At 40.7% G+C, this 12,345-nt stretch overlaps 1 protein-coding gene across 2 annotated transcripts in view; it reads right to left on the bottom strand.

Annotated features, from left to right (window-relative positions):
• The window catches only part of LOC143747331 (uncharacterized), a 111,408-nt gene that overhangs the window by 54,856 nt on the left and 44,207 nt on the right, over positions 1-12,345 (bottom strand). The gene's annotated exons all lie outside the window — the stretch shown is intronic.

The raw sequence follows: 12,345 nt of genomic DNA on the forward strand, positions 1-12,345 counted from the left end.
ATATAAGTATAAATATCTGTAAAAAATTATAGGAAATACAATAAAATGCAAATAAATATAAGAATAATAATATAAATGTTATAATACATTAATTCAACATTAATATAATATGATATAATATAATATAATATAATATAATATAAAATTGTTTTTACTAAATTACAGAAATGTAAAATATGTGCATTTTCACTAGTGGTCTCAGACATGGAAAATACATTCACAGCCCGTCCCATTTTTTGCGGTTACCATAAGGCAAGGCACATTTATAGATCACAAACCTATGTGGCCACAAATTAGTTAAGTTTTATGCATGTTTTCTCTTAAAATGCCGATAACATATGCATCACACATGTTCATACATACGTCTTAAGTCTATAATGTATTCATGATTAAATCCCCCAGCTCAAAGCAGCAGCTCTACCCCAACCCGCTGAAGTTTTCCTATAATCCCGACATTGCCAATTCAAATCTTGAATGATGTCCCCAGCAGCAATGCAGCGATGACCTGTACATTTGATGCACAACAAATACATGCAAATATTTGTTGCGTCAGAGCTCGACACAATGCACTGAACTCACGACGGGTGCTGTTTGCTTTAGAGGTCTAACATTCAGGAATTGGCATCTGCTGATGAGAAGTGGAGCCACTACCTGATCAAATAGCTAAATAAAATAATCTTTACTAAAACCCATTTAAACCTGGTGTACTCCCTGTACAAAACAGGTGTCTTTCTGCTCTATTTTACCTGGATGGAAACACTCCAAATAAACCAAATAATGTATTTGAATTGGCGATGTTATAGCATATGGTTCATTTAGAGACATGAGAGTTTTGGCTTGGAATTTCTGACTGGTCAGGACCAGACCAGAGAATGTGTACAAAGCCATTTGGCTTCAACCATAGAGTGAATCTTCTGTCCAAGAACCTGAAGAAAAAAAAAGAACGGCTGAGGAAATGAGAGACATTACCTAAACTAATAGCAGTTTATTTAGTTCCTGTAAACTATAAGCATTACTCTTTTTGTCACCTTATTGTATTGTATCATATTGTAAAAGCCACAAAAATCTATTATGTTCACGCTGTTGTTCATTCCGTTCAGTTCCTGATTCTGTAAGTTATATTTCTTTCACATAATCTGCAAATGTATTCCACACTCAAAGCTTCAGGTCTCAGGGCCAAAGAGAAACTATGTTCACCCTCAATTTGTCTCGAGAATATGCACAGCATGCCCTATAGGAGCATTTGCACTGCAAACCACTCAAGGACAAAGACCCAAGGACCACGAAAAATAAACTCTAGTCTAAATACCAGATATTTGTTGTACTTCCATCAAGGTCTCAAACACCAGGGACCCAAAAATAGTAAAGTTGAGAAAAATAGGAAAGGTTTAGTAAAACAACATGTCAAAAAAAATCTAGTTTTAATAGTACGAGTAGTGTCTTCTGTATATAGATAATATGGTATATGATAGGTTTATATATTTCTCCAAGGACTTTATAAGTTTATAAGTAAGGGATAATTGACGACGGGCTGTTGAATTATTAGAAAAATAAAACATTGTTCAGATGATGTATTTCAAGACATTTGTCAGGTTTATGTCCTTATGTCATAACGCTCTTGTATATAGCGAAACTATGTTTATCTGCACCCTTGTGAGAAACGTCATTGTAGCTTTTAAGTTGTTAAACTATTTTACTGATAATATTGTCAGAGCAGTGCTGACAAGTGTGTGTCCGTACTCGTTTTCAATAACAACTTATGAATGCATAATACATAATAAAACATAATTTTGTGGCAAAAAGTGGGAAATAATTGGTCATTTTATCCTAATGTTTACTATATTTATTTGCTCGGTCGGTGTCATTGTGGGTTTTGGTAGGCTGTAAAAACCTTTGAAATAACTGAAATCATTTGTCGAAGTGATAAGGAAATGTAATGCGGTTAAGACCTACCTGGAACTACTTTAGCCATGCGTTTTCCTGAAAATAATTGCACACGTTAGAATATTTTTGTCAAGCATTCAACAGCCCCATAGCATAAATGGAAATAATACACTACATGCGTTAAAAGAATAGTTCAGCCAAAAATGAAAATTCGCCATCATTTACTCACCCTCAAGTTGTTCCAAATCTATATGAGTTTCTTTGTTCCGTTGATATTTTGAGGAATGTTGGTAACCAGACAGTTTACAGTAGCCATTGACTTCCATAGTATTTTTTTCCTACTATGGAAGTCAAGGGGTACTGTAAACTGTCTGGTAACAAACATTCTTCAAAATACCTTCTTTTGTGTTTAACAGAACAAAGAAACTCATACCGGTTTGAAACAACTTGAGAGTAAGTAAATGATGACAGAATTTTCATTTTTGGGTGAACTATCTCTTTAAGTCACAATTGGTGACAAATCGACTAGTGATCTATCTATCTATCTATCTATCTATCTATCTATCTATCTATGCATAAAAATATATCTCTGTCTATTTTTAAGTGTTAGACAACTGGTAGATATATTAGAGTTAGCTGTTAGAAAGTTTCCACAGTAAAACAGTTTACATTTTTACTTTAAATCCATAGTTTTTTAAAAATCTCACCATACATTTTGGGTTTTTAAAACAATATGTCAAGTTAAAAATAGTCCAAAGCATGTCTCAAGATTATATCTAGCCGGGTGCACACTGTTGGCCACGATTTGGCCGTCTAAGACAAATTTTGCAAATCCTAAAAGAATCCTCTGATTCTAGGCTAAAATCTGAAGTCTTTGATCGTTAGTTTGACATGTTCATCGACAGCCGATTAATGACCGTTGCGATAAAATTGCACCTAATTTTACTTAGACGAAATTCTGGCAGTGTCAGAAGATTTGACTCACAGTCCTGGTGTGTGACGACTTCTACGACAACCATCAAATTGTCTTAGTTTTTCAAGACAAGCAGTGACCAAAATTAACGTTTTCTTTAGCCACCATTTCCATCCCGCGTGTAATGCAGCTCACTGTGAACGTACGTGTCATTGACTGACGATGTAAAACTCCGGACAAGTTTTCTTACGTGCGTCCGTTTTAAATGCGTCTTGACTGTCGTACAGTCTGACATTAATGACAACTGAGATCTTACAGTGTGACATGGATTACAGCGATGATCATGTTCGTACTGTCTGATAAGCAACAATCGCCATTGCTATTATAAATCGCACAGTGTGTACCCGGCTTAAAAAACCTCAAAATCAGGTGAACCCACAACCATTCCAAACATACAGGGTTTCAATAAAGGGATACTTCTCCCAAAATGTCAGAATTTATTCACCCTCATGTTGTTCCAAACCTGTATGTCTTTTTGAGTGGATTCCTTTTAAAACCAATTATTCAACTCGTAGTTCAGGCAACCCACCACATGTTGCAAATCTATAATATTGATGACAATCATAAATTTTAACAGTAAAAGCACACATCATAAATCGTGTTAAACCCACACATAGACCTCCTGAGTCGTATGTTCGTATGCTGGCTTTCTCTGGCACAGGAACATGAGCTGCCACATGTTTGGGAGCCGAGGAACAGCGCACCATTAAAAGGTCCTGACTCACCTTGTTTTAAGAGCAAGGCCTAATTGCTACCATCTTTTACAGCAGCCAATGCGGCAGCTGGCATTTGCATAGATCTACAGGGACTGTCATTACCTCAAAATGAAGCATAGCTCTGGCTCCTTCACACTCGCTGCCTTCAGTGTACCTTGCACGAGTTGAGGGAACAGTGCTCTTGCGTGTGTGTGTGTGTGTGTGTGTGTGTGTGGTAGAGGAGCTATTAGAATTCATCTCCTTTGACTCACAACCTACCGTTTGACTTACAAAAAGGGTCCATTATTTAAGTTCAAAATCTGTGGAGTGGAAGAGCGCATGAGGAATGAAAGCATTTAAACTGTACTTTATTGTAGCACACCTCAGGGGCCGCTTATTTATGATGAAACAACAGGATGCTTTTAAAGTAGCGATTAAATCCATACTGACCTGTCATGATTCCCAAACGCAGATCTTTTAGAAAAGTGAGGCATTAAAAGGAGATATTTTTTTAATAAAAAGATGATGACAACTTGGCTTAGCATGGGTGGAATCAAAACGACGGTTAAACTCATTTCCCCAGGTGCTGAGAGAACAGGTCAAAAAGGACAAACTATCACTGTCTGATCTCATGAACTGAAAAATACTGTATTAATATTAACATACAGCTATAACTATACCAAAAAAAACTGTTACCTTAGAATAACAATTAGCCTATGTGCACATTAGGGATCTGCACGAATGTTTGAATTTTCGAATATTCGATCTGTAGTTATTATTCGAAAAATAAAATACTATTCGAAATTTACTGTTTTACTTTATTCTTATTTTTTCCACCGCAGTTATAATTAAATGCACTGGGTGGCGCTGTGGAGCGTGTTCAACAAATGGATTGTATTTGGTCACATTGTCGTCGTCTGCCTCGCGAAGTTTGGAATTACTTAGATGAAAATTATATTACAACATGGAATTAATTTTAATAAATTATTAATGAAACTGAGTTATCATAATATCACCACCACAATAAGAAATCACATGAAATCCAAACACCAGTCGACTGAGGAAGCAGCTGTCCATCCCTGCATTAACAACTGCAGGTCAGCGCCACTTTACCCCGAGGGAATCGTGATCCGAAATGATATTTTCTGACTGTTAGCAAAATGATTTTGAGACATATGCTTCCTTTAAGTTTCGTTGAGGGAGACTGGTTTAAGAACAGAAAACGCGAAGTGCTGTTAGTAACTTCACTTTGCACACACACACACACGTCTCTGCAACGTCTGTCAGCGCGGCGCGTTCCCTTTTGAGAGGTCTCTCGTACTGCGTAAGCTTACGCCATGGGAAAAACTCCTTTTCATGAGAATATTGAAGCCAAATTTTTTAAACGCAGTGCAGCTGCACAGCAGACACTAAGCTGAGCGGCTAGAATGGTCATTGGCTGTGCTGCGGCAACTGCACGAACCTATGGCGAGGTGGCTCATGCGCGCGAACCAATCAGGTCGCGTTCGCGCCCTAGCGCGTCATGGCCCGCCAGAATGGGCATGGCTTATATTATATAAGGTCCCATTCTCCGCCATAAAACCAGATTTAATCTCCTTCGGCGAACTCTCCACTTCTCCAGCCTCTTCACCGCCGACGAAAAGCTCTTCAGCAGAACAAGACCACGTGGAAGCCGCACTCTCCAAGGGTGGCTGCTGGAGTGCGATGAGATGGCGCTCTCTACACTGTGGGGTCGATTGGCCAGTTTCGCCGCTGAAGACCCTGCACCCCCTCCTTTCCCTTTGCTTGAGCCGATCAAAAATAAGCGCCGTGCACAAAGGATGCCAGAGCGGACGGTTATGAGCGAGCACACGTCAGCCTTTTCCCCGCGTATCTCGCTCTCTTCCAGAGAAATCCCCTCGCCGGTCCTGTTCACACAGGCAGAGCAACACCCCTCTCAGTGAGCGGCCGGTCTCGTCTCATTCGGGGCATCGGACGAGGAGGACGACAGCTTTTCTCTCGCTTCATTTGAGCATGAGGAATGGACGGGCTCTGTGACGGACCATGCCCACTCAACGCAAGCTAGCACGAGTGACGTGAGATCCAGCCTCGATACAGAGCTTCTCCGCGTGCTGACTAAGGCCGTTGAAAACCTCGGGCTCGAGTGGTCTTCGCCCGAGGAGCCTGCGCGTAGCACCTCCGCTGGCCAAGCTGCTTCGGCGCTTCACACCATGGCTGTCCTTCAAGTTCTTCAGGCTAAACTGCTCCACTCAATGGACGAGTCTGGACCGGAACCCGAGGCCTTTAAAGACCTGTGCAGCGCTACTGACCTAGCTCTGCGAGCTACCAAGGCTCAGCAACACAGGCGATTGGCAGAAGCATGGCGAACTTGACAGTACTCGAACACAGGCCATGCGTCACTTCCTCCCTAAATGCTCCAGCTCTCCTTCTGGCCGCCACAAAATGGTTCCGCCCTGTCAGCCTTTAAAGCCAACGCCACCGGTCTCACAGCCTCGTCCAGCGACTGAGGTACGTCAATGCTCTCGTTCAGCGAAACGTCAGCAGTTCCTGGAGCGACGGGGACCCCGACCCAGGATTGTGTTGGACCCCGAGCCTCGGAAGCCTTCCTAGCCACAACGGCAGGGAGGAAAAGAGAGTGTTTGAGTCCCGCTGCGGCTGGACTAACCTCAAAGAAAGCTTTTACACGTATCCCAGTCCATCTTTTCAGGTGGCTTAATAGAAGAGTCTGTTTTAAAACATGCACATCTACAAACAAACGCAACCCAAATAAAATAAAAAGAGCACTTGTCTGTCTGCTCTCCCTCCAGCTCATGCTGGAAGTGTAATAAATGTAGGTCATGTGCCCACTACGAAGAACACACCCCTGCACATAATCACTGTTCCCAAAGTGTCACAAGCACAAAGCAGCTGGGCTGCTGGGTCCCTGTCACACAGTGGCCCATCCACAGACATCATTCAACCTCTAATTATTCAGCAAAGGCCTGGGAGGCCATCCCCGGTATATCAAAATGGGTTTTGAATATAATAAAACGGGGCTACTCACTACAGTTCGCTCACAGATCCCCGCGTTTTCGAACAGTGGTCGAGACAACAGTGAAAAGTGACGTGACTCACGTCCATCGCACCGAAGTGTCAAAACTGATGGCAAAAGGGGCTGTAGAGCCATTCCCGTTGCCACAGAGTGAGTCGGGCTTCTACAGCCGCTACTTTCTCATTCCAAAAAAAGATGGCGGCCTCAGGCCCATCCTAGATCTCAGACACCTGAACAAAGTAATTATGACACGCCCGTTCAGGATGCTGCCGACCAAACAAATCCTCGCGCAAATTTGCCCGGGGATTGTTTTTTCTCAGTAGATCTGAAAGATGCTTATTTTCACATTCAGATAATGCCCCTTCACATGTCTTTCTTGAGATTTGCTTTCGGAGGCAGACTTATCAGTACACGATCCTACCGTTGCGTCTATCCTTAGCACCCCTTACATTTACGAAGTGCATGGATACAGCTCTCGCCCCCCTGAGACAACGGGGGATGCGGGTGTTGAACTACCTCGACAATTGGCTGGTTATAGCACAATCGCGAACGCAGTTAATAACCCACAGATCCTGGCTCCTCAGCCATCTAAAGTGCCTATGGCTCAGGATCAATACTTCCAAAAGTGCACATTTCCTTCCTGGGAACAATTCAAAATGTAATGCATCCTTGCTGTTTAAATAGAATTCATTTCTTTCAAAAACTGTTCCCAACTTTGAATATAAAAAATATTTAATATATATATACCAAGAACCACATATGGGGGGAAAATGGTAAATTCAAGTCTGTCATTAGTTAGCATTTCTGCCAAGGACAAATATGTCATAAACATCCCATTTAAATACCTGGAAGGCTGACTAAACCAAAAGTCTATTTCTGGAAGGCTGTAGTAAATATTTTGACAGTTACATTGGTGGTAGAAATAAAAGAAAAACAACTCATAACATCGCTTTGGCCCAAAGGCTGAATGGCTCATTTGGAAATGGGCAGGTGTTCTTCGCCCCCTCAGTCTTCCCACAATGCACTCAGTCCTTCTGCCCAAAGCAGCGGCTGACCACAGAAACGTCACCGGCCGTGTTCAGTCCAGCTGACATGCTGCACACTGACGCTTTTCTTCACACAGCCCCTGTTTGCTGCTATAGAAAGCCTCACAGATTGGCATTCTCACACCCCTTGCTCAGCTAAAGTTCCCTCTAAATGGATGCGTCGGACAAACGTGCAAGCAAATGTTAAGCAATGACTGTTTATGTCATTCAGGTTCAATATTTAAAGAAAGTTAATAAGCTACTTTGAAACTGTTGCTTGCTAAGCTACGCAAAGTTAAAGAAGTTCAAATTAGGGCTGCACAATATATTGAAATAAAATCAGTATTGTGAATATTGCGCTGCAATTTAATGAAATTAATACACTGGTACATTACCCATTCTAGATGCTGAAACACAGCATCATAAACTGCACACATGTAAATGACTCAAGACCTGTTCACACCAAGGACGATAACGATAACTATCATGATAAAGATATGATATAAGTCTTAAAATCGTTCTGAATGTAAAAGAATAGCCGAGTTCACACCACAATTATTAGGGATGCACCGATACCGATACCAGTATCGGTATCGGGCCCGATACCAAGCTCATGTACTTGTACTCGTACTCGTAAAAATACCCCGATACCAAAGACCCATACCTCACGTATATCCTTAGCTTATATTTCTTAATTCTTATGAACACCCTTCCTGCAGTTATAGTGTTGCTAGATTTAATAGTACACTCTAATATTTCACTTTACACTTTCGGCTGCGATTACATTGTTACTCAGTGTTATGTTAAACATTTGTTCTGTGATTTCTTTGGCACTTTATGACAAATTTGATTGTCTTGTTGTCTGTGATTTCTTGAGCACTTTGACAACTTTGTGACAGGCAGGTAAAAATTACATTCATTATGTCCTTGGTTTTGCCCTTTGGAGGTTATTGGACACAGTGAAATTTGGGCTTTGAAAATTTGTGATAAGCACAATAAGAATGATTTATTTTTTTAAGTTTATTTAAGTTGTTGAAAATAAGGATGCTGATATGTTCATTAGTCTCATTGTGTTGTTCTTAGAAAATTGCCACATAAAACGAGAACCGCCCCCCAGTACAACAGGCATCGGTATCGGCGAGTACCAGGAAAAAAATATCGGTACTCATACTCGACCCTTAAAAAGTGGTATCGGTGCATCCCTAACAATTATAACGATAACGACAGAGAAAGACACTTTCAGAAAGATCTTTTTCCCAGCTGATGAACCATAAAAACATTGACATCCAATTAGAATCCATCCAGCTTTAATGAGCTTGAGCATTTAAAGAGACAGCAGTGCACTTAGAATAAATAGAACAATATCATGTGTTGGTGTGGATGCTAATATAGTTATCTTTAGTATATAGTCTTGGTGTGAACAGGCCTTTAGCTGCACCGCTATTCAATGGAAAAAGTTGCTTGTTACTAGAAAAGCTAAAATGTGTAGACACACTAATAGTCTGAACATGCCTTCTTCTCTTGGTGAAAAACAGTATGTGATAATAGTAGTATGTTTTACATTACAGTATTCATAAAGCAGTAGGTGAAAAGCATCCTGATGATCTACTACCTAAGGCAAGATTTTGACGTGCCCATCTAATGGACACTACTATCCCATGAATGTCCAGATTTCATTCATAATACACATATTCATATTTCGTACTATAGAACATCAACGCATTCTCATCCTTTGGCGTCATATAGGTGACGCCATATGACATTTCGTCGAAATCTTACGCACATGGCATCCTTTAGCGTCAATATAACATGCACTGTTATGGGTAGGTTTAGGTCTGGGGTAGGGTACGGTTATGATGCCTTGGGATCTGCGTCTCATATTCACGCTAAACGATGCCATGTGAGTTGGATTTAGACGAGCGTCACCTGTATGACGCCTTGGGTTCTGCGTCTCATATTGATGCTAAAGGATGCCATGTGCGTAAGATTTCAACGAAATGTACAAAGCGTCACATGTATGACGCCAAAGGATGAGAACGGGCTCAGAACATGCATTCTGTAAAGGTCGCAATGTGTGTTCCTCATCAAATGCAGTAATCAGACAGGATGTTATATTAGAGGAATGATATATGAACAAACTGAAGCATCACAACGAACAGATAAATGAATTTAAGAAGTGCCAGAATCCCTGCAAGGGAAGTTTGGATAGTCATGCTGAGTTTGGGTGAGGCGGTCTGCTGTAAGTCAACGGGATGAGAGCAGGGACACGGCCATTTGTCATGCCGTCAGCGGATTCAATAATTAATGGGCCATATCGCATCTCAGCCCGCCGTAGCCCAGTTCACCGGCCTCACTGCGCAGAAAACATATTGTCCCCGCAGTGTGGTCCGCAATGGCTTTTTAAAATTCCTCCTCATTAAGGAACATTCACTTGCACTACCAGTCATTTATTTGCTCTCGGTGACAAAGTGGCGGCCCCTTCAAGTTCACGCTCTCTTTCCCACGTCTCCACGTGCTGTTTTAAATCATCTGCCCCGCGAGGGACGAGACCCTCTCGGGCTGCTGAGATATCTAATTACCCACAGGCCAGTGCAGAGATGATGACAAAAGAATGGAAAAGAGTGATAGCATTACTTTAATGTATCACCACCCCTAACTGTGAAGGTGGCATTTAGAATAATGCGCCTTCTCTTTTTGCTAAGCGTTAAAAAATAGGCAGCAGAAACTAAATCTGTGTGGATGTGTGTGCGCGTGGAGGGAGATTTTGTGGTGCCAGCGATCCTTTCCCAGGGCCGCGTCCTTGTTTTAGTGCGCTGAGAGGTGACTCTTGTTCCTAAACACATAAGGAAGTCAGGCAGCATTTGAACAGCTGTACGAGGCCAGTATTTACTCGTGGTGGGAACAATGACAGTGGCTGAAACTGGCAGACTAAAGGACCCCGGTCTCAATACAGCTGCCACCAGAAAGCACGGAGGTGAGCTGGGAAACATGGGCCTCTCTTTTGACAGATATGTGTGTGAGCGTGGGAGTGTGTGTGACCATGCTATTCACATACACAGCCTGGCAATAGGATGAATTCACACACATTTCAGAAATGCCATTTCAACAGTAGAGTCTGATGTTCACATTCCGACTATAGCTGAACAATGTCGGCTATTATTACTGATCATTTCATATAATAAAGGAATAGTTGGATTATGTCTTCTTAACATTATGATGCATTTAAAAAACAAATCAACATTATAAATAGTCAGTAAACGGTATAAATAAATAAAACAGTATATTTATAAACAGTATAAATAAAGTCAGTAAACTAAGCAAAATAAAAAAATTATTTAATCATAATTTTATTTAATAACCACATAATTTCTTCATGCAGTGTATGAAGGGAACTCACAAATAATCTTCTTTTGTTGGGAGTATACTTAGGGTACCAATGTATTAGTAATTATATTATAGATTTAAGTAATTCTCATTTCTTAGGGTACATGACAACAATGTACTAAAAACTGAAAAGTTTTTGCTTTGCTTTTTTCGCATACAGGCGACAACATTGTCAAAACGACTAAAAACGCTGTGCTATCCATTCCAGGCCAGTAGTTGGCGATGTCATTTTGTAAAGAAACACAAAGTGCCTGAATACTGATTTCGTAATACACATGATGTCACCGTTTTCACACATTTACGTTTTTGTTGTTTATATGGAGACGATAACAGTATCGTTTTCAAAACCTTTTCAGGCCCCAAAAATGCTGATGTCATGTAAATGAATGGCCAAAATGCATACAAAGTTTTCTGATTTAGTTAAAAACTGTGTCATGTAAACGGCCCCTTAGTCTCTGTGACTTAAATGTCCTGTTCCAAACCTTTCTTTCTTCTTCTGTGGAAGAATATTCACGCTGCTCTTTTCTATACAACAAAAGCATATAGTGACATTGTACAGTCAAGCACAAAAAGCACCACAAAATAGTGCAAATGTGACTTTTTGGTGAATAACAACTGAAATTTCAGTCAGTTCTTCTTACAAAGCTATCACCATGCAGTTTTGAAACAGGGTGAGTAAATGATGCCAGAATTAGCCTATTATTTTTGGGTGATCTATCTCTTTTTCTAACTATTAAAGCAAAGAGCCATCAAGGTAATATCAGTTCATGGGGTACAATTGTGAAAAAAAGAGAAGGAAAATACATTAATAATTGGGACATCACAGTTGGGCAGCTCATCTTAGAGAGGCCATTTCAATCCACCATTAGTTCTGTTTCACCAACCTTACAATGAAATACACGCTCAATTTTCCATCTTCTGTCTTTTTCTCTCTCCGTGACTTCATGTATGAAAAAGGATGTGTGACGCTTTCTGATGAAAATCGCATAGTGTGAAAATGTCAGCCTCTTCTTTCTCCGTTCTTGTTGACATTTATCAAAAGAAAAATACTCCATATCAGCTCTAATTCTAAACAACAATAAATGTCACCTCGCATCTCCAGCACTGAACTAAAATGGTCCCACGATCCTGTTGACTCAATATCATATCAATCGTAAATCGGGGCAATAAAACAGGTGTATGTTTTTCATCTGCAGTCTGTTGACAAGGTGGCTGGAATTCCTCCAGCTAATTTCACTGTATTCCTTCATTTCTGTCAAGAAATGTTTTCCAGCATTGTTAACCCATAGGGTATAGCAGATAAGTGACCTTTTCATCACTGCAAAATGACCTGAAGGTAACTTCTCCACTCCA

The sequence above is a fragment of the Siphateles boraxobius genome, unplaced genomic scaffold, assembly GCF_051911475.1.
Source record: "Siphateles boraxobius isolate OS27281-9 unplaced genomic scaffold, OSU_SipBor_1 22, whole genome shotgun sequence".
Taxonomy (NCBI): domain Eukaryota; kingdom Metazoa; phylum Chordata; class Actinopteri; order Cypriniformes; family Leuciscidae; genus Siphateles; species Siphateles boraxobius.